At 41.6% G+C, this 23,414-nt stretch overlaps 1 protein-coding gene across 2 annotated transcripts in view; it reads right to left on the bottom strand.

Annotated features, from left to right (window-relative positions):
• The window catches only part of LOC124037548 (protein inscuteable homolog), a 101,398-nt gene extending 78,792 nt beyond the window's left edge, over positions 1-22,606 (bottom strand). For both annotated transcript variants that reach the window (XM_046352354.1, XM_046352356.1), the window contains exon 1: positions 22,212-22,606. The gene's annotated coding sequence lies outside the window, so the exon portion shown is untranslated. The remainder of the gene's footprint in view (positions 1-22,211) is intronic.
• Between the last annotated feature and the right edge of the window lie 808 nt (positions 22,607-23,414).

Genomic DNA, 23,414 nt, shown 5'->3' with positions numbered 1-23,414 from the left:
TGCTGCTTGGAGTAAGGCCACTGCACCAGAGCGGCGGAAGATGGTAGTGCAGGAAGTACGCCATCAGGAGGAGGCTGCAAGGTGGGCCAAGGCAGTCTCTCTTGCCAAACAGGGACAGTGGACTCGATGGGACAGTGTGGAGAAGAGGAAGATCAGCTGGAAGGATCTGTGGGCCATGGAAGCAGGCGGTTGAGCTTTTCCATCAGAGCAACATATGACGTCCTTCCAACACCAGTTAATCTTCACCAATGGTATGGTGAAGATCCGGACTGTGCCCTCTGTTCCATGCCAGCCAACCTCAGGCACATTCTCACAGGCTGTAAAACAAGCCTCGCCCAAGGACGCTACACTTGGCGTCACAACCAAGTCCTTAAAAACCTTGCGTCCGCCCTGGAGGACAAGCGAGCTGCCACCAACTCCCTACCACCCACAGCAGCATCACACTCCTTACGGACAAACTTTGTCCGCGAAGGGGCTAAACCACCGAAGAGCGGCTCTACACCATTAGAGCGAGACCAGCTGCGCTTGGCCCGCGACTGGAAAATGCTAGCTGACATTGGCCGGCAACTTGTGTTTCCTCCGGAGATCGCAACCACCACCCTAAGACCTGACATGGTGCTCTGGTCCCGTTCACTCAATAAAGTCTTCATCATTGAGCTCACAGTACCCTGGGAAAACTCAGTAGATGAGGCTTATGAGCCATCTGCGCTATGCTGATCTAGCTGCCGAAGCACGGCATCATGGCTGGAACACAGAAGTCCGACCAGTGGAGGTGGGCTGCAGAGGTTTTGTGGCAACATCTACAACCAGACTGCTTAGAGACCTGGGAATTAAGGGCCAGAGCCAGCGTTCGGCAATCAAAGCTGTATCAGAGGCGGCAGAAGGCAGCAGTCAGTGGCTCTGGATGAAGAGGAAAGACCCCAGCTGGGCCCCGAAGTGAGAGGGCCAGGAGGTATGCGGTCAACAATGATTGACTCAGGGAGGAGGACGCCCCTGCCATGCATAGTCCCATGGGATGTTTGCTATCAACAACAAGGCAACTCCTATGACTAATTGGGAATGGGACGCAAGCGTAGGATTGATCACCCTGTCGCTGGCCGCCTTTGAGGAGGGTGTATAGTGTGAAAGGCCGAAACACCCTAGGAACCAAAGGTACACTACTGACGATGCGCTCCCCAAATTTCACCACGCTCACTGTTCATTAACTCTTGGAAGTGCTTGCACAAAGGATAGTAACATCTCATCCTGTGTTCTTGGAACCCAGTCCATGCCGATGACAAGCATACCCATAACACGAGTGGAACTCAGTGATGTGTTGGATTTGGCCCAAAACACAATGCTTTGCCTTCAGGACAAAAAGTACATTTCTTTGCCACATTCTTTGCCATATTACTTTAGTGCCTTGTTGCAACCAGGATTCATATTCTGGACAGGCTTCCTTCTTTACTCAATGTCGTTTAGGTTAGTATTGTGGAGTAGCTACGGTGTTGTTGATCCATCCTCAGTTTTCTCCTATCACAGCCATTAAACTGTAACTGTTTTAAAATTACTATTGGCCTCATGATGAAATCCCTGAGTGGTTTCCTTCCTCTCCGGCAACTGATTTAGGAAGGACGCCTGTATCTTTTGAAGTGACTGGGCGATACACCACCCAAAGCCTAAATAATAACTTCACCATGCTCAAAGGGATAGTCAATGTCTGATTTTTTTTTTACCCATCTACCAATCAGTGCCCGTCTTTGTGAGGCATTGGAAAACCTCTCTGGTCTTTGTGGTTGAATAAAGGCTTGAAAAAAAATATGTTAACCACTATAATTGCAGTCCATGCAACTTGTGTGATTTGTTAAGCACATTTGTTACTACTGAACTTATTTAGGCTTTCTATAACAAAGGGCTTGAATACGTATTGACTCATTCCATTTAAGCTTTTCATTTTCAATTAATTTGTACACTTTTCTAAACTCAATTCGGCTTTGACGTTATGGGTATTATAGATTAGTGACACAATCTCAGTGTAATGAATTATAAAAGCAGGCTTTAACTACAACAAAATATGGAAAAAGTCAATATGCAATACATATTTTTTTTAAGTCAATAATGAATACTTTCTGAAGGTACTGTATATTTTTAAGGGATTTTCAGATTTTATTGGACAGGGTGAGAGAGAGAGGGTGACAGTGGGGAAAGATAGACACAGGTTGCATCAAAGGCTAGTAGGCCGACACTGTAGACATGTGTACCGAGAGCACCATTACTGCTAGACCAGTCAGACCACTCTCCTTCAGTTATGAAATCTATTTAACATGACTTTCTCTGCTATTTTTGGGACTCCACTACCCTGAATAGCTTTCTCTTTTGCAATATGGGAAAACGTTGTTTTTTCTAGCCTTTCGAGTGTGGCGAAGTCATACCACACACACAGACATACACATATACATGCATACTACACACACACACACATCTGCTGCTAACAGACTCTTATTTACTATTGCTAATACTAAACAATTGACTTGCCCCCCTAATCCCCCCTTCCCTGATAAATGTGTAAATGTTGGACTATGAATTGTGTCTTCCTGTATTATACTTATGATAAAATGTTTATTCTATTCTACTGAACCATTTACTTTATGTTCCTAGTCTTGTCTTTTATTATTTCTTATTGTTGTTGGATTGTCCAGAAGTAACCTGCAACTAAGCATTTCGTTTGGGCAGTGTATACCATATGTACTCTGTACATACGACTAATAAAACGTGAAACGCACGGACTAGGGTTCGGCCGATATATGATTAAATCAAATATTGTCATATTTGACATTGACGAAATATGGTGAAATACAAGACGATACATTGTGATGTGCAAGACTGTACTCTATTTGAACTTTACAAATAAAAACTGTGCAGTTTTATCAGCTGGCTATATCAATATGTTGAAAATGAAGTCTAAATTAATGAACTAAGTTGTTTTTTTTTGTTTTTTTTGCCGCGAGGATTATTTCATGAGATTGTACTATAATGTTCTTAATAAGCACAAACAATTCTACAGTCTGTAATGATTTTGTCATTTACACCGCAGAACAATTATATCGGATATGGCAATATTTGGAGTAGAATGTCATAGAAGAGGTCTCCCCAATCCTAACACGCACACACAGGGTCTGAGAGGCCCCTAATGTAAAAACACACAGTAATGCGGCTTTGGAGAGAGACCATGTAAAAACACAGTAATGCGGCTTTGGAGAGGCCCCTAATGTAAAAACACACAGTAATGCAGCTTTGGAGAGAGACCATGTAAAAACACACAGTAATGCAGCTTTGGAGACAGACCATGTAAAAGCAAACAGTAATGCAGCTTTGGAGAGAGACCATGTAAAAACACACAGTAATGCAGCTTTGGAGAGGCCCCTAATGTAAAAACACACAGTAATGCAGCTTTGGAGAGGCCCCTAATGTAAAAACACACAGTAATGCAGCTTTGGAGAGAAACCATGTAAAAACACAGTCATGAGGCTTTGTAGAGAGACCCTCAGCTTGTTTCTTTCTTGCATGCCACAATAATCCCTAATTGCCCTCTGGAGCCTTGTCAGACACCAGTTTGGGAGATGATGACTTGACTTTCCAGTCAGAGATTGATTTGACTAAATAAGAGCGCTTGATTGTAAGGCCAAGTCAGGCCGACGGTGGTCTACCAAAAACCATGTCAAGCATTTGGGCCTGGGAGCATTCTTTCCTAAGGCGTCATATCAGAGGACCAGCGGTCTGCTGTCTAGAGGGCTCTGTTCTCTCCCTCAGAGGACCAGTGGTCTGCTGTCTAGAGGGCTCTGTTCTCTCCCTCAGAGGACCAGTGGTCTGCTGTCTAGAGGGCTCTGTTCTCTCCCTCAGAGGACCAGTGGTCTGCTGTCTAGAGGGCTCTGTCCTCTCCCCCAGAGGACTAGTGGTCTGCTGTCTAGAGGGCTCTGTTCTCTCCCTCAGAGGACCAGTGGTCTGCTGTCTAGAGGGCTCTGTTCTCTCCCTCAGAGGACTAGTGGTCTGCTGTCTAGAGGGCTCTGTTCTCTCCCTCAGAGGACCAGTGGTCTGCTGTCTAGAGGGCTCTGTTCTCTCCCTCAGAGGACCAGTGGTCTGCTGTCTAGAGGGCTCTGTTCTCTCCCTCAGAGGACCAGTGGTCTGCTGTCTAGAGGGCTCTGTTCTCTCCCTCAGAGGACCAGTGGTCTGCTGTCTAGAGGGCTCTGTTCTCTCCCTCAGAGGACTAGTGGTCTGCTGTCTAGAGGGCTCCGTTCTCTCCCTCAGAGGACCAGTGGTCTCACATTAACCCCCGGAAAATTAGATCAGGCTGGGTCAGGTTACACACACACACACACACACACACACACACACACACACACACACACACACACACACACACACACACACACACACACACACACACACACACACACACACACACACACACACACACACACACACACACAGTCAAAAGTACGGGTGCTTGTAGAATAATAGTGAAGACATCAAAATTATGAATTAATATGGAATCATGTTGTAACCAAAAAAAGTGTTAAACAAATCCAAATATGTTTTAGGATGGCTACTTCGAAGAATATAAAGTATATTTTGATTTTGTTTAACACTTTTTTGGTTACTACGTGATTCCATATGTGTTATTTCATAGTTTTGATGTCTTCACTATTATTCTACAATGTAGATGATAGTAAAAAATAAAGAAAAAGCCTTGAGTGAGTAGGTTTGTCCAAACTTTTGACTGGTATTGTACATACACATACAAACATTAATACACGCACACGCTTGTACACACACACACACACACACACACACACACACACACACACACACACACACACACACACACACACACACACACACACACACACACACACACACACACACACACACACACACACACACACACACACACACACACACACACACACACCCTCAACACACAAGGGTGGCAGGGTAGCCTAGCGGTTAGAGCATTGGGCTGGTAACTGAAAGTTTGCAAGTTTGACTCTGTAGCTGTAGCTCAGTTGGTAGAGCATGGCGCTTGTAACGCCAGGGTAGTGGGTTCAATCCCCGGGACCACCCATACGTAGAATGTATGCACACATGACTGTAAGTCGCTTTGGATAAAAGCGTCTGCTAAATGACATATATTATTATTATTATATTAAGATACAAATCTGTGGTACTGCCCATTGAAAATAAGAATGTGTTCTTAACTGACTTGCCTAGTAAAATAAGGCACATAAACACAAGTGCGCTCTGAGGTCAGCTGCTCTGTTAAATGTCATGGTAACAAGCGTGGACAGATATGCTTAGAATGATTGAACCTCTGCTTCAAAGTGAGCATAATCTCCAAGTGTTTCCCAACCAGCTCAACTGCTTAGACACCAAGAGCCAACTATTCCCCCTTTTTTCCAAATCAAACCGGCTCCTAAATATCTCAATAGCTTTACCACAAGCCTGCTAAAACGAACACACTGTCATGTTAATGCTTTACTGTCTGTAATAAAAAATAGCAATAACTTTTTTCCCTTGACTTTATAAATAGTGGATGACAGAATTGCCATACCTCCTGAAAGATGTCCAGCAAGCCAAGAGAAATATCCAAATGCATTCTAAGATCCTCGTCCATCAACAATAGTGGGATAAATACATAAACATGACGAGTGAGAGAAGCCTCGGTTGAGACACAGAGCTAAAAGAGGCCCCGGATGGTTCTAAGCGCCAGTCGCAGGGACACTAAGAAAGTCTGTCTGCCTCCCAAATGGCACCCTATTCCGCATATAGTGCACTACTTTTGACCAGGGCCCATAGAGTTCTGGTATAAAAAAAAGTGCGCTATCTTAGCAATAGTGGCATTTTGGACACACTCTTAGGCTGCAACTGGATCCTGAGTCTCTTTCAACAAATGGAGATCGCTACTATACCCGACACCCAAACAACAGAGGCTTAGCAAGAGCTTCTTATTAATAATGAAAGGGGCAGAGACCACACAACACATGGCTATAGCCCTTATTGTTATACTGTCCTTACTAGAGGCAAGTTAACACATGGTCAGGTAGTGGGTCACTATTGTCAACTTGGAACATTCTGGTATTAAGGCCTATGTTCATGAAGACATCACCTGACGAATGGGGAGATAAGATGAAATGTGGCCAGGTAACAATACCTTTTGACCTGCAAAATACCTGGTCAAATCTAACTGCTTGTAGCTCAGGCCCTGAAGCAAGGATATGCAGATTCTTGGTACCATTTGAAAGGAAACACTTTGAAGTTTGTGGAAATGTGATTTGATTGTAGGAGAATATAACACAATAGATCTGGTAGAAGAAAATACAAAGAAAAAAACATCATCTTTGAAATGCAACAGAAAGGCCCCAAATCTAGCCATCGCTCTGGTGTTAATTGGTGTTAATTCCAATGGTATCCACAAGATGGCAGCAGAGTATGTGCAGATGGATAACTTGAAGTATTAGCAAACTACATGACTTTTAGTGTGAAGTCACCCAGGTACGTTTGGGCAAATCGTGAAGGAGACATTTACATTCACATTACATTTTTCCGCAAGAATATCGTCAAATCTGTATACTTGGAATTTGATTTCATTTTTCCAGTATTAGTAGCCATATTATAAGTTCAACATTTGCAAAACAACCAGTTTTCATAACTTCACAACTCTCCATATATATATATATATATATATATATATATATATATATATATATATATATATATATATATATATATATATATATATATATATATATATATATATATATATATATATTGTATTTTTTGTCCAAAAGGAAAAGGCTTGATGTCACACAAGATTAGCAGCTACATTTTGCGACAGATACAGGGTCCCGACACTGCCGTAAATCCCAGCTCATTGGCTATCTCGCTAGCTTTGTTTGACCCCGATTGGTGCTTATTTGACAAAGATACAGTCGATCAAATGAAGACAGGCCACGTAATCGGCGTGCCATGAAGGTGTTGCTTTCTGATCAAATTTGGTGTCCTATAGGATATACTACACCCCTAATGATATTGTGAAGTCTGGTTATGTTCTAGAATCTCCAAGGAATACATACGAATGTGATTTTGGTTGAACCAACGTTTAGGGTTAGGTTTTCACAGATTCCTTTCTTTGCAATTTGAACAAGCGGATATACAACATCGATCGTGCATGCTATATGGACCTTTTTAGGATATGAAAAAGGATTTTATCTAACATAACAACACTTCATGTTATCTCTGGGACCCTTTGGATGATAAATCAGCGCAAGATTTCAGAATGTATGTACACATTTCACCTTCAGATGTGAATTTATCAAACCTATGAAAAAAGTGTTTTGTTAGGAGCTCTCCTCAAACAATAGCATGCCATTTTTTGCAGTAATAGCTACTGTAAATTGGACAGTGCAGTTATATTAACAATAATTAAAGTTTTTAACCAATATAAGACACTTTTATGTACCGACATCTGTTGTTCCTCTAAAATCTGCGATCGTGACACAAAGAGCTGCATGATTTACAACTGTCCCGTTAACGGGACGGCTATCCCTAAGAAGTTTTAATGTCCCGTTGGTAGGACTGGGCTCCCGAGTGGCGCAGCGGTCTAAGGCACTGCATTTCAGTGCAAGATGTGTCATTACAGTCCCTGGTTCGGTTCCAGGCTGTATCACATCTGGCTGTGGTTGGGAGTCCCATAGGGCGGCGCACAATTGGTCCGGGGTAGGCCGTCATTGTAAATAAGAATTTGGTCTTTAAACCTTTTCCGGATAGGGGGCAGCAATTTCACTTTGGATGAATTGCGTGCCCATAGTGAACTGCCTCCTACTCTGTCCCAGATGCTAATATATGCATATTATTATTACTATTGGATAGGAAACACTCTGAAGTTTCTAGAACTGTTTGAATTATGTCTGTGAATATAACAGAACTCATAGGACAGGTAAACTTCCAAATAGGAAGTGGAAATTCTGGGGCTGGTTGATTTTCAACTCATCGCCTATTCACATCCCAATAAGATATGGATCTGTTCGCACTTCCTACACCTTCCACTAGATGTCAACAGTCAATAGAACATGGAATGAAGCCTCTAGTGTGATGTGGGGCCGGATGGGAGGGGAATGAGTCACTGGTCTGGCAGAATGCCAGTTCCTGGTTATGCGCAGTACTCATTATATCGCCTTGCGTTCCATTACTCTGTAGACAAAAACGAATGCTCCAGTTGGAATGTTATTGGATATATATGATAATAACATCCTGAAGATTGATTCTCTCAGTTTGACCAGTTTATTCGACTTGGAATCTAACTTTTTGAAGTGTTCGTCCGAGTTCGCCTGGACCAGCGCCAGCTTTTGGACATGTGAACTAAACGTGCTAGCAAAATTTGATTTGATTTGATTTGGTGATTTGATTTATCGAACAAAACAATGATTTATTGCAGAACTAGGCGATATAATGAGTCATAGAATTTCTTGCACTGCATTCTGATGAAAGATCATCAAAGGTAAGGGAATATTTATGATGTAGTTTAGTTTTTCTGTTGATTCCAACATGGCGTAGAAATATATTTACGTCTGAGCGCCGTCTCAGATTATTGCATGGCATGCTTTTTTCGTAAAGTTTTTAAAAATCTGACACAGCGGTTGGATTAATAACCAGTGTATCTTTAATTATATGTAAAACATGTATCTTTTGTCAAAGTTTATGATGAGTATTTCTGTTATATGACGTGGCTCTCTGTAATTACTCTGGAAAGTGATATTTATGGATATAAATATGTATATTATCGAACAAAACATAAATGTATTGTGTAACATGATGTGATATGAGTGTCCTCTGATGAAGATTATCAAAGGTTAGTGATTAATTTTATCTCTAATTCTGCTTTTGTGACTATCTTTGGCTGGGAAAAATGGCTGTGTGTTTTGGGGGATTTGGTGGTGATCTAACATAAATATATGTTGTGTTTTCGCTGTAAAACATTTTTAAAAATCAGACACGATGGGTAGACTAACAAGATGTTTATCTTTCATTTGCTGTATTGGACTTGTTAATGTGTGAGGGTTAAATATTTTTTTTAAATATTACCTATTGCAGATTCAGACTTCCCAGCCTGGTGCAGGTCTACAATTTTGTTTCTGGTGTTCTTTGACAGCTCTTTGGTCTTGGCCATAGTGGAGTTTGGAGTGTGACTTTTTGAGGTTATGGACAGGTGTCTTTTATACTGATAACAAGTTCAAACAGGTGCCATTAATACAGGTGAGTGGAGGACAGAGGAGCCTCTTAAAGAAGAAGTTACAGGTCTGTGAGAGCCAAAAATCTTGCTTGTTTGTAGGTGACCAAATACTTATTTTCCACCATAATTTGCAAATAAATTAATTAAAAATCCTACAATGTGATTTTCTGGATTTTTCTCATTTTGTCTGTCATAGTTGAAGTGTACCTATGATTCAAATTACAGGCCTCTCTCATCTTTTTAAGTGGGAGAACATGCACAATTGGTGGCTGACGAAATACTTTTTTGCCCCACTGTAGTTATCTAGCTGTGGCCATCCGGCTCGTATCAACAAGGGCTTTCTACAAAATTGCAACATTAGCGCAGCTAGCTAGTTCACTGACATTGGAATCTAGACCATAAACTAAGGACCACAGATAGACATATATTGCCAAACAACGGTACTGCAACCTTCTGGTTAGGAATATTTGAACAGGGCTGACGACTTCAAGGTCAAAAGAGATTGGTCTGTCGAGTATGCTGGGTTAAAAACAACGGCTTTCAGATACTTATTTTTGGCCACTTGTGAGAGTAAATGTCATTCATCTTAATTTGTCCAGTTTTATTGTCAACACATGTTAATATGACACTTTTGTAGCTTTAAAAAGGCAAAAGTGTGAGTTACTTTAGTGCCTATGTACAGTTGAAGTCGGAAGTTTACATACACTTAGGATGGAGTCATTAAAACTTGTTTATCAACCACTCCACAAATTTCTTGTTAACAAACTATAGTTTTGGAAAGTCTACTTTGTGCATGACACAAGTTTTTGAAAGTTTTTTTTACTTCACCTTTATTTAACCAGGTAGGCTAGTTGAGAACATGTTCTCATTTGCAACTGCGACCTGGTCAAGAAAAAGCAAAGCAGTTTGACGCATACAACAACACACAGTTACACACGGAATAAACAAACATAAAATCAATAATACAGTAGGAAAATCTATATACAGCACAGTGAGTGCAAATGAGGTAGGATAAGAGATGTATACAATAAATAGGCCATGGTGGCAAAGTAATTACAATATAGCAATTAAACACTGGAATGGTAGGATGTGCAGAAGATGAATGTGCAGGTTGTGATACTGGGGTGCAAAGGAGCAAGATAAATAAATAAATACAGTATGGGGATGAGGTAGATTGGATGGGCTATTTACAGATGAGCTGTGTACAGGGGATCTGTGAGCTGCTCTGACAGCTGGTGCTTAAAGCTAGTGAGGGAGGTAAGAGTCTCCAGCTTCAGAGATTTTTGCAGTAATTTTTACAACAATTGTTTACAGACAGATTATTTCACTTATAATTCACTGTATCACAATTCCAGTGGGTCAGACATTTACATGCACTAAATTGACTCTGCCTTTAAACAGCTTGGAAAATTCCAGGAAATTGTGCCATGGCTTTAGACGCTTCTGATAGGCTAATTGACATCATTTGAGTAATTTGGAGGTGCACCTGTGGATTAATTTCAAGGCCTACCTTCAAACTCAGTGCCTCTTTGCTTGACATCATGGGAAAATCTAAATAAATCAGCCAAGACATCAGAAAAAAATGGTAGACCTCCACAAGTCTGGTTCATCCTTGGTTGCAATTTACAAACACCTGAAGGTACCACATTATCTGTACAAACAACTGTACACAAGTATAAACACCATGGGACCACGCAGCCGTCATACCGCTCAGGAAGGGACGCGTTCGGTCTCCTAGAGATTAATGTACTTTGGTGCGAAAAGTGCAAGTCAATCTCAGAACAACAGCAAAGGACCTTGTGAAGATAATGGAGGAAACAGGTACAAAGGATTTTATAGCCACAGTAAAACGAGTCCTGTATCGACCTAACATGAATGGCCTCTCAGCATGGAAGAAGCCACTGCTCCAAAACCTCCGTTAAAAAAGCATCATGTTGTAGGGGTGCTTTGCTGCAGGAGGGACTGGTTTACTTCACAAAATAGATGGCATCATGAGGATGGAAAATTATGTGCATATATTAAGGCAACATCTCAAGACATCAGTCAGGAAGTCAAAGCTTGATCGCAAATGGGTCTTCCAAATGGACAATGACCCCAAGCACACTCACAAAGTTGAGGCAAAATGGCTTAAGGACAACAAAGTCAAGGTATTGGAGTGACCATCACAAAGCCATGACCTCAATCCTATAGAAAATTTGTGGGCAGAACTGAAAAAGCATGTGCGAGCAAGGAGGCCTGCAAACGTGACTCGGTTACACCAGCTCTGTCAGGAGGAATGGGCCAAACTTCACCCAACTTATTGTGGGAAGCTTGTGGAAGGCTACCCAAAATGTTTAACCCAAGTTAAACAATTTAAAGTCAATGCTACCAAATACTAATTTAGTGTATGTAAACTTCTGACCCACTGGGAATGTGATGAAAGAAATAAAAGCTGAAACAAATCATTCTCTCTACTATTATTCTGACATTTCACATTTTTTAAATAAAGTGGTGATCCTAACTGACCTAAGACAGGGACTTTTTACTCGGATTAAATGTCAGAAATTGTGAAAACTGAGTTGAAGTGTATTTGGCTAAGGTGTATGTAAACTTACAACTTCAACTGCATATCCCAATGTTGGGATAATTACCACTTTGTTATAATATTTAATTAATAATGTTTGACATTTTATATTAAAATACATAATGTGCAAAAATAAGAATATGTTCTTAACTGACTTGCCTGGTTAAATAAAGGTAAAAAGAAAACATAATAATAATAATATTGAAAGAAAATGTAAATTTGCAGTGTGCAAATGAATATAAATTATATTTACTCTCGCGAGTGGCCAAAAATAAGTGTCTGAAAGCCATGCCCCCAATAGGCAACACCTTTGGATTACCCAATCATGGGTTCATTTAACCATCAGTTGTTGTTTTTATTTCCCTTCGTGCTGGGTTAACCCAACTTGTGGGTCTTTTTTAATGTAATCCATAGGTTATTTTCAGGAGACGTGAGCTATTGGGAGTTTCGCTTTCAGATAAGTATTTTTGGCCACCTGTGAGTAAATGTCATTCCGGTTAATCATGCAATGTTTCTACATTAAAAATTACAATTTTCCTTTAATGTTATGCCACATTATGTGTTTTACTTTTCTAAGCCACGTTTCCATACAAAATGACCAGTGCTCAACCCTAGTTGGTGCTGACAATACAATAGAACAGATCAACCAGAATTACATAGACTCTAAATGGGTGGCTAAAAATAATCAGCTGAAAGCAACAGCCCTACTAAGCCACGCCTCCAGTCTTCTGATCCGGTGGATAATAGCTCAATAACCCAACTAATTGACCCAACTATCTGGGTAAAAAATAACCCAACCAATTGACCCAACTATCTGGGTAAAAAATAACCCAACCTGTGTTCTGTCCACTATTTACCCAGCATTTATTTTGTGCGCAACAGGCAGGTCTGTCTCACTGTCTGGAGGTTCTGGCTGCTATAAAATTTGGATAGAGTGCAATCCGTACAGCTGCTTCTCTCATGTTAGTACGGGAAGTGTGCATGGTTGTAATCCATACCCAACCCTCCAGTAAATTATGACGAACTCATTTACAAAACTCTGTTTTGGACGAGACAGACTTTATGACCAAAATTATCCTATTTTTTAGTCACTTTTGAGGCTAGAATTAAGGTTTCTAACCCACGTAGGCTGTTTAAACCAGAGAAATGTATTTCTAAGGGGCAGTTGACCATAAAAACATCTGGCACTAATAATACACCACAGCTTACTATTGCTGGAAAGGTTTTATGAGATTGATGTGTTCCGCTCCTTTGGCAAGAAGCCACTATCAGACCAAAAAGTCCTTTGAAGTAAATTCTCAGCCATCGCCGACAACATCATTTTGGTCAGAGAAGAACAGGTAAAGCGAGAGGGGTAACTGGGCCCAAAATCTGTCTTGTCCAGCAAGTGGCATTTATTTTTCTTATTTTTCGCTAACCAAGCGAGTGTTGGTATGGAGGTCAATGAGAGTGTCGAATTTAGTTGATAGAATGGAAGTTTTGTAATCATTAGGTTGTTAGGAGTGTACTGATATATAATTAGGACACGTAACATCTTGGCAACTTCGAGAAGAAACACTTTATATCTGAGTTCTTTCAGTTCATCAGTAGTTACCACAGCCACAAAGTCATGAACCCAACCTATTTCATGCCTAAACCTAACTTTAAATTAAAATCAAAATACACATTTTTGTTTTCATGAAATCTTACAAAACAGCGTTGTGGCTGAGGTAACTAGTGGTAACCGTGGCTAGAATGGTCCCACCCGACCTTGCCTCCTTCTTTCTTTCTTTCTGCCTTCCATTTTTGAAGACATTTATTTTAATTTTTAGAGCAGCCACTTGAGTATCTGATCAAAATAATGGATAATCTGTGTTTTGGTTCAATCTTCTACGGTCAATCTCTTCCCAATGACGTCACTGGAGTTTCCGTGACACAGGCTCCCCAGTTAAATGGAATGCCTTAGCAATGGCTTTGCACCTGTTTTCTGCCTCTCTTCTTTGCTTTCATCTGAGAATGACAGACCTCAAAAACACAGGAGTCAAATGCAAATGCAATTTACAACCTGCTGTCTAGCCTTCTCCCTCCACTGACTCCTACCATGACGTAAATAATGGCATTCATATCCCATTAATATGCCCTGAGCGGATACTGCCCTGTGTTCCTCAGTGGGTGTGGAACTAATCCTACATGAAAGGGCCACACAGAAAGTGAGGGCCTGAAAGTGAAAGGAGGAGAGGGCGGGGGATCCTTTGCAACTAAAATCTACAGCTGGTTGACATTAGAAGTGTGTGTGTGTGTGTGTGTGTGTGTGTGTGTGTGTGTGTGTGTGTGTGTGTGTGTGTGTGTGTGTGTGTGTGTGTGTGTGTGTGTGTGTGTGTGTGTGTGTGTGTGTGTGTGTGTGTGTGTGTGTGTGTGTGTGTGTGTGTGTGTGTGTGTGTGTGTGGTGGAGAGGGGGGCCATGCCCAGACCTAGGTTACTATGCTAAGTCTCAAAAAAACAAACATCACTTCAGAGCCCAAATAGTATTCTGGAGGTGTTTTTGTTAGTGTTGTTCCACCACACAGTCAAAAGCCTACGGTAAAACAGACACATTCTCAGGAGGTTAGGCTATCGTCGCTAAAGGATAGACCAGCTTGTTAAGGAAGTGGTGAGAGGCCACAAAAACCAGAGAGAGTGCGGAGGGCTGTGCCCTATTCCATTTTATAGTTCACTACTTTTGAATAAAGCCCCATGAGCCCTGGTCTAAAGTAGTACACTATATGGGAGGGGGGTCTAAAGTAGTTCACTAGACCAGAGCCCCCCATATAGGGTACTACTAAACCAGAGCCCCCCCCATATAAAGTAGTACACTATATGGGAGGGTGGTCTAAAGTAGTACACTATATGGGAGGGGGGTCTAAAGTAGTACACTATATGGGGGGGGGTCTAAAGTAGTACACTACATGGGGGCCCTGGGCTAAAGTAGTACACTATATGGGGGCCTGGTCTAAAGTAGTACACTATATGGGGGCCTGGTCTAAAGTAGTACACTATATGGGGGCCTGGTCTAAAGTAGTACACTATATGGGGGCCTGGTCTAAAGTAGTACACTATATGTGGGTCCTGGTCTAAAGTAGTACACTATATGGGGGCAGGGTCCTGGTCTAAAGTAGTACACTATGTGGGGGCAGGGTCCTGGTCTAAAGTAGTACACTATATGGGGGCAGGGTCCTGGTCTAAAGTAGTACACTATATGGGGGCAGGGTCCTGGTCTAAAGTAGTACACTATATGTGGGTCCTGGTCTAAAGTAATACACTATATGGGGGCAGGGTCCTGGTCTAAAGTAGTACACTATATGGGGGCAGGGTCCTGGTCTAAAGTAGTACACTATGTGGGGGCAGGGTCCTGGTCTAAAGTAGTACACTATGTGGGGGCAGGGTCCTGGTCTAAAGTAGTACACTATATGGGGGCAGGGTCCTGGTCTAAAGTAGTACACTATATGGGGGCAGGGTCCTGGTCTAAAGTAGTACACTATATGGGGGCAGGGTCCTGGTCTAAAGTAGTATGCTGTGTGCGAGGAGACATAAACGACTGTATAAACACCAACATATCAGCTCCAAGTGATTTTATTTTTGGAAGTCTGTTCCAAAGTATCACCACGCATAATAGAGAGACAGGTAAGTGCCATAATAAAAGAAACACGAAAATAAGGTCGTAATAGGGCGTCGGGGCACCACGAGCCAGAACAGCTTCAATGCATCTTGGCATAGATTCTACAAGTGTCTAGAACACCATTTTGTGTTTTGTTGATGGTGGAAAACATTGTCTCAGGTGCCGTTCCAGAATCTCGCATAAGTGTTCAATTGGGTTGAGCGCTGGTGATTGAGAAGCCACGGCATATGGTTTACATTATTTTCATGCTCCTCAAACCATTCAGTGACCACTCATGCCCTGTCATCCTATGGGTGCATAGCAATTGTAGCCAAAATAATGGCCTGCATAGCATTGTTATACATGACCCTAAGCATGATGGGATGTTAATTGCTTAATTAACTCAGGAACCACACCTGTGTGGAAGCACCTGCTTTCAATATACTTTGTATCCCTCATTTACACAAGTGGTTCCATTATTTTGGCAGTTACCTGTATATTTTTGATCATATACAAATGTATGCTTGAAAGGTTTTATTTTCTGGGCCCCTGACCAACTGCTCAAGAAAAAATGGTCCCCGCGGATGAATCTAGTTGATGATCCCTGACATAGGGTGCAATTTGTGATGCAGTTAAGAGTTCCCTCACAAGGTTCCCTGAGGAATCCAACCACTGAATCAACACTGACTGTAAGGAGGAGGAGATAGATATTACCCTCATTTGTACTGCGCACACAATGGATTTCTATGTTCACCCCCTAACAGAACTCCCTTACTCAATCTCCCAGTAGTTTAACACTAAAGACCTGCCAGCCCGTACACCTCTTCCAGCTTTCCAATTAGAACTTAGGGAGAGAGAAGGGAGTATAGAGAGAGGCAGTGGAGGTAGACCGTGAAAGAGGGAAGCAAATGAGGTAGAGACAGAAGGTTAAGGCTCATCTCATGTCATTTTACATTTTTTACATTTAAGTCATTTAGCAGACACTCTTATCCAGAGCGACTTACAAATTGGGTTAGGGTTATGTCATGCTAACCCACTTGTTTATTATTAGTGACAGAGGGCGGTACATTAAACTCACCAGGTTAAAAGGTCAACAGCTGGAAGTCGGCACAGATTATCCATTATATTGATCAGATACTACTGATTGATCAAGTGACTGCTGTAACAATTCAAAATAAATGTCTTAAAAAAGGAAGAAAGTGGGAGGAGGTAAGATCAGGTGTGACCATTCTAGGCAATGAGAGGGCAGATGAATGTGTGAACAACAGGCACAACTCCCATATAAAGTTTTTTTTTTGTCAAAATTGCTGGGATTCCACGTGTCCAATTTGTATCACTACAGTTATAACAGACTAAGCATTACAAAACTTATATTCAAATTCAAAGCTGTCTCGTTGACCTCCATAAAAAAACGTCCTCTCTGGGGGTCGGCCCGGCATCAGCTACTAATGGTGTTTGGTGTCAAGCTAATTTTAGAAATGCCTGGAATATTTCTAATATTGTCATGGAATGGGCCTGGCCATCATCTCTGCTTTCAATTGCCCCACAGAGAAGCTTGATGAAAGTGCAACGAAAACAATGTTTTATTTTTGTGCCTGGAGTTTCACGTAGGGGCGACCTGCTAAACTGGCAAAGTATTGTCATGACTAAAGTTACTAAAGACAGCATGACTGTGCCAACCACTTCAGTTTTAGAGGACTTCTGAAGCATTTGTAATTCATCAGGGATTGCACAAATTTACTTTTTGGCAGTGGACATTTCCATAAAAACAACTCGAGAAAATAAAAGAGGACTTGCCTTGAAGTTTCATAGTGTATTCTGCCTTTGGGCTTGGGTTGAGGGAGAAATCTGTGAGACCTCATTTATAGTCTATAAAAGCCATAGGGGTGCTAGCTTCATCAAGCAGACAACGTATTCACAAAGTGTCTCAAAGTAGGAGTGCTGATCTAGGATCAGGTCCCTTCCTGCCCATGTAATCTTGTTTATTATGATCTAAAAGGCAAAACTGATACTACATCCAGCACTGTTACTCAGACACTTTGTGAATGCAGGCCGTGGACTTCCATTGAGAAAAACACAGTATAACCTTGTTTTGGAAATGTGAGGAGGAGAGCAGGCCGACATCGTGTGAGCGATGGATTAAACCAAGGGACTCCAGAGGGTAGGGGACGAAACACGAACTGACCTCGCCTTGACACACGCTTTGGCCACACAGATGCAGACAGAAGAGTATAAACAGACAATAACAATGGAGTAAGCCACTGGTGGAACAGCACATGGAAAAATGCTAACTGTAGGCCAATATGTTATCATTCAAATTAATGGTGATGGGTTAAGAAAACAACAGTAGTTAATCATAACAGGTTAACTCTAAGCCTAGTGTTGGACCAAAAAAAACATTTTAATGGAGAATATGTGTCTTGGGAAGCCAGCCTTAAATGGTTCAGTATATTTAGTTACAGTGCCTTGCGAAAGTATTTGGCCCCCTTGAACTTTGCGACCTTTTGCCACATTTCAGGCTTCAAACATAAAGATATAAAACTGTATTTTTTTGTGAAGAATCAACAACAAGTGGGACACAATCATGAAGTGGAACGACATTTATTGGATATTTCAAACTTTTTTAACAAATCAAAAACTGAAAAATTGGGCGTGCAAAATTATTCAGCCCCTTTACTTTCAGTGCAGCAAACTCTCTCCAGAAGTTCAGTGAGGATCTCTGAATGATCCAATGTTGACCTAAATGACTAATGATGATAAATACAATCCACCTGTGTGTAATCAAGTCTCCGTATAAATGCACCTGCACTGTGATAGTCTCAGAGGTCTGTTAAAAGCGCATAGAGCATCATGAAGAACAAAGAACACACCAGGCAGGTCCGAGATACTGTTGTGAAGAAGTTTAAAGCTGGATTTGGATACAAAAAGATTTCCCAAGCTTTAAACATCCCAAGGAGTACTGTGCAAGCGATAATATTGACATGGAAGGAGTATCAGACCATTGCAAATCTACCAAGACCTGGCCGTCCCTCTGAACTTTCAGCTCATACAAGGAGAAGACTGATCAGAGATGCAGCCAAGAGGCCCATGATCACTCTGGATGAACTGCAGAGATCTACAGCTGAGGTGGGAGACACTGTCCATAGGACAACAATCAGTCGTATATTGCACAAATCTGGCCTTTATGGAAGAGTGGCAAGAAGAAAGCCATTTCTTAAAGATATCCATAAAAAGTGTTGTTTAAAGTTTGCCACAAGCCACCTGGGAGACACACCAAACATGTGGAAGAAGGTGCTCTGGTCAGATGAAACCAAAATTGAACTTTTTGGCAACAATGTAAAACGTTATGTTTGGCGTAAAAGCAACACAGCTCATCACCCTGAACATACCATCCCCACTGTCAAACATGGTGGTGGCAGCATCATGGTTTGGGCCTGCTTTTCTTCAGCAGGGACGATGGTTAAAATTGATGGGAAGATGGATGGAGCCAAATACAGGACCATTCTGGAAGAAAACCTGATGGAGTCTGCAAAAGACCTGAGACTGGGACGGAGATTTGTCTTCCAACAAGACAATGATCCAAAACATAAAGCAATATCTACAATGGAATGGTTCAAAAATAAACATAACCAGGTGTTAGAATGGCCAAGTCAAAGTCCAGACCTGAATCCAATCGAGAATCTGTGGAAAGAACTGAAAACTGCTGTTCACAAATGCTCTCCATCCAACCTCACTGAGCTCGAGCTGTTTTGCAAGGAGGAATGGGAAAAAAATTCAGTCTCTCGATGTGCAAAACTGATAGAGACATACCCCAAGCGACTTACAGCTGTAATCGCAGCAAAAGGTGGCGCTACAAAGTATTAACTTAATAAAAGGGGGCTGAATAATTTTGCACGTCCAATTTTTACGTTTTTGATTTGTTAAAAAAGTTTGAAATATCCAATAAATGTTGTTCCACTTCATGATTGTGTCCCACTTGTTGTTGATTCCTCACACAAAAATACAGTTTTATATCTTTATGTTTGAAGCCTGAAATGTGGCAAAAGGTTGCAAAGTTCAAGGGGGCCGAATACTTTCGCAAGGCACTGTATATTCTACAAGGATATTTTTTATATGTTATGTCTCTGTGCAGGTCCATTCTCCATGTATTTCCTGGAGGACCCTCTGCTCGCTTAGCTACATCAAGCACAGTGCTTCCAGCCAAGCTAGACATTACAATCAAACACATATACTGTATGCATCAGCTGAAGCATAACGGGTTCCAACTACAGGGCATTCAGAGCCCTTGTCAGACCCCTAGACTTTTTACACATGTTGTTAAGTTACAGCTTTATTCTAATATTGATTAAATAGTTTTATATATATATATATATATATATATATATAAGGTCCCACATTTATACTTATGTAAATGTGATATTTCAGTTTTTTAAATGTAATTTGCACACAAAAAATCAAAATCTAATTGCTTTGTCATTATGGGGTATTGTGTGTAGATTGATGAGAGGAAAATGTATTTAATACATTTTAGAATAAGGCTGTAACATAACATGGAAAAATTCAAGTAGTCTGAATACTTTTCAAATGCACGGTATAGCAGTGGTCAATGGACTGAGCCACACCCACCATGTTATCTATACCCATGATCAGGACAACACATTACCCCATCATGGCCCTCTTATGATGATGGGTGGTGACTATGGGTGGAGGGTTGTGAAGGAGAGAGGAGGTTTTTAAAGTGGAATCCACCAATTACCATGCTTGTAGAGAGAAGCTAATTAAAAAGTATGGGAGTACAATCAGGGGCCAGAGCACAGGAGTTTGGTGACACCTTAATTGGGGAGGATGGGCACATGGTAATGGCTGGAGCGGAATATGTGGAAAGGTATCAACAACATCAAACATGTGGTTTCCATGGTTTCCATGTGTTTGAGCCATTCCATTCACTCTGTTCCAGCCATTATTATGAGCTGTCCTCCCCTCAGCAGCCGCCACTGGGCCAGAGCTAGGAGCCACACCTACATGTGTGTTTCATGTTAGTTAGTCAGGCAGGCCACTCCCCTCCCAGCTGTTCAACAGGCCAGAGAAGAATGAGAGGAGCTCTGCTAATGTGGCCTCAGGCAAGCAGCCAGTCATATACACATAACATATGAACATGTGCATGCACAAGCACAGACACAGAGACACAGACACAGAGACACACACACAGACACACACAGACACAGAGACACACAGACACAGAGACACACAGACACAGACACACACAGACACAGAGACACAGACACAGAGACACAGACACAGAGACACACACACAGACACACACAGACACAGACACAGACACAGAGACACACACACAGACACACACAGATACAGAGACACACACACAGACACACACACAGACACACACACAGACACAGAGACACAGACACAGAGACACACACACAGACACACACAGATACAGAGACACACACACACAGACACACACACAGACACACACAGAGACCAATCAATCATTGTTGCCTACTTTTAAAATGTATTTAACCTTTATTTAACTAGGCAAGTCATTTGAGAACAAATTCTTATTTACTATGATGGCCAACCCCGGCCAATAATCAACTATAATCATTGTCATCTTACACAGCTTCCACCCACACCCAACACTCAGATTTACAGACTCCAACGAGCTGTGGCCTTAGGGGTTTGCAGCCCATGCCTAACTCTAAATAAAACCCCACTCAATACATATTTTCAGTGGGACACAAAGAGCAAATCGGATCCACTGAGTGGTCTGGTCTGGCACATATTGGACAAAAAATGTGGGTTTAAAAACATCCCAATTTGGGTAAATATTGAACATAAGTTGGGCTATTTTGATCAAGCCAGTTGGTTCACTCAGTTGGGTTGTTGGGTTATTGATGCTGGGTTATTGATGCTGGGTTATTGATGCTGGGTTATTGATGCTGGGTTATTGATGCTGGGTTATTGAGCTATGAGCCACTGGATCAGATCAAAAGACTGGAGGCGTGGCTTAGTAAGGGAGTGGCTTTAAGATAGCGCTTTTTGGCCACCCGTGAGAGTAAATGTCATTCCGGTTCATATGTTTTGTTGTATTGTAATCTTTAAGTTGAGCAATGAAACATTTGTGAGGCGTACCCAAGTATGTCCCAATGTTGGGAACCAGTTACCATTTTGTTATAATACTTAAATAATGTTTAATTAATTTTGTGTTAGATCATGTATTGTGCAAAAATATTTAAGGAAAGTGAAATATGCAGTGTACGAACTTAACATGATGAACAGGAATGCAATTTACACGTGGCCAAAAATAACTACCTGAAAGCCACCCCCCCACTATAAGCCACACCCCCTGTCTTCAAAGAAAACAACCCAACTAAGTGACGCAACTGGTTGGGTCAAAATAACTCAACATGTGTTCTGTCCACTATTTACCCAATGCTGGGTTGTTTTTAATCCACATTTTTTTTAGAGTGCAGAGGCTCTGTATCAACCGACACAGTAACAGCAGTAACAGTGAGAAACAGTGTCAAAGATGCCATGAGCTCCACTTTCTACTGATGAGCTTAGTGGTGTGTGTATGAGGCGAATGATTCTAAGACTTAGTCAGATGCCAGGCAGTAATAGACAACTCTCAATTTTATCCCATCATTAAGTTAGTCTCTTAAAGAAGTACAGACAACCTCACAAGACCCCCATTCCATCTTATGTGATCTCCCAGTCAGCAAATAGGACGGAGTGTTTGCCAGACTTACCCCAGCCTCTGATCAGCATCTTAAATGTTAAGTGTCCCCTGGAGTTTTCATTGTCGAGGCACAAGCCTCTGTCCCTGCCCTGCAACCTCCTCTCTCCTCGCAGCCAGCAGAGGAACTGGGAGCTCAACTGCCTCAGTCTTTGGTCAGGATTCGTGACCCTAAGATTTTTCTTGGGGAGAAAAAAGCCCACATCCCTCTGTCAGTCAAGCGGCTGAACATAGTTTTAGCTGGGCGGCCGTCCAAACAGACATGAAAACTATTTTATTTCGGTGTGCCATATGAGCCGCAACGCTCTATTTTGGAGAGACTCTGTGGTCGAGCATGTAATTGCCGAGTTCAACAGTTATGGCGAAAATCTAATTGTCAAATTGGTGGAGAAACTGCCAAGGGAAAAAGGTAAAGGACTTTTAAAGTCCCACAAAAAAGGCATACTACATAAATAAATGAGGAACTAGGATCCAGATGTGGGAAAAGGAGGGGGAGAAGAAAAGAGCTAGACGGCAGAACTTGCTTTCGCAGCAGAATTAAATCACTTTTCTGCCACGGCAAAATGGTGTTTACCTTCCTCTGAGAAGTCACAGGAGAAAAAGGGGTTTTGGGAAGGTAAGAGGTCGGCTGTGAGTGTGTTGTTTCTGGACGTTTACCATGAGCCTTTCAGTGTGTCTGGTTGCATGTCTGCTTGGAAATGACTACCTGCTAGAAAAATTGGGAGCTTTAAAAAAGAAGGGGGGAATCAAAATATATACGGGAGTTCTGGTGGTTCGTGTTACGAGGGAACCGATGGAGGCTTTGGTCAGTCTGCATTGCCTCTAATGTTAATGCTAGGACCAGTGTTTTTCCCGCTCTGGTCACAAGGTCCAGAGAACTTGTAGCCATGTTTATTATATGTTTGAGTGAATGATTGATCTTTTATATTTGGAAGGTATGCACGAGCGCACGCATACAAACACAAGGTATATATTTTATGGCATGCATGAGAGTATGATTAATAAGTATTGAGTTTCAGATGACAGCAAACATGCTAATTTCCTCTTAAATTTGACCTTATTTCCTGACATAACCAACAGGAAAGTGTTTGTAGTCGCTATATGTGGCAGAGAGAGTCACATAGCAAGTTGGGTTGTGGTGGTGTTTCTGGGAACTGGAGCGAGGGTAAATCCTTCTATCTGGAAATTGGAGTTTGCTGCTAGATCTTACGAACCA

This window comes from Oncorhynchus gorbuscha, linkage group LG06, assembly GCF_021184085.1.
Source record: "Oncorhynchus gorbuscha isolate QuinsamMale2020 ecotype Even-year linkage group LG06, OgorEven_v1.0, whole genome shotgun sequence".
NCBI classification, from domain to species: domain Eukaryota; kingdom Metazoa; phylum Chordata; class Actinopteri; order Salmoniformes; family Salmonidae; genus Oncorhynchus; species Oncorhynchus gorbuscha.
Note: the sequence above shows the minus strand (reverse complement) of the source record. Positions and strands in the feature narration are given on the sequence as shown.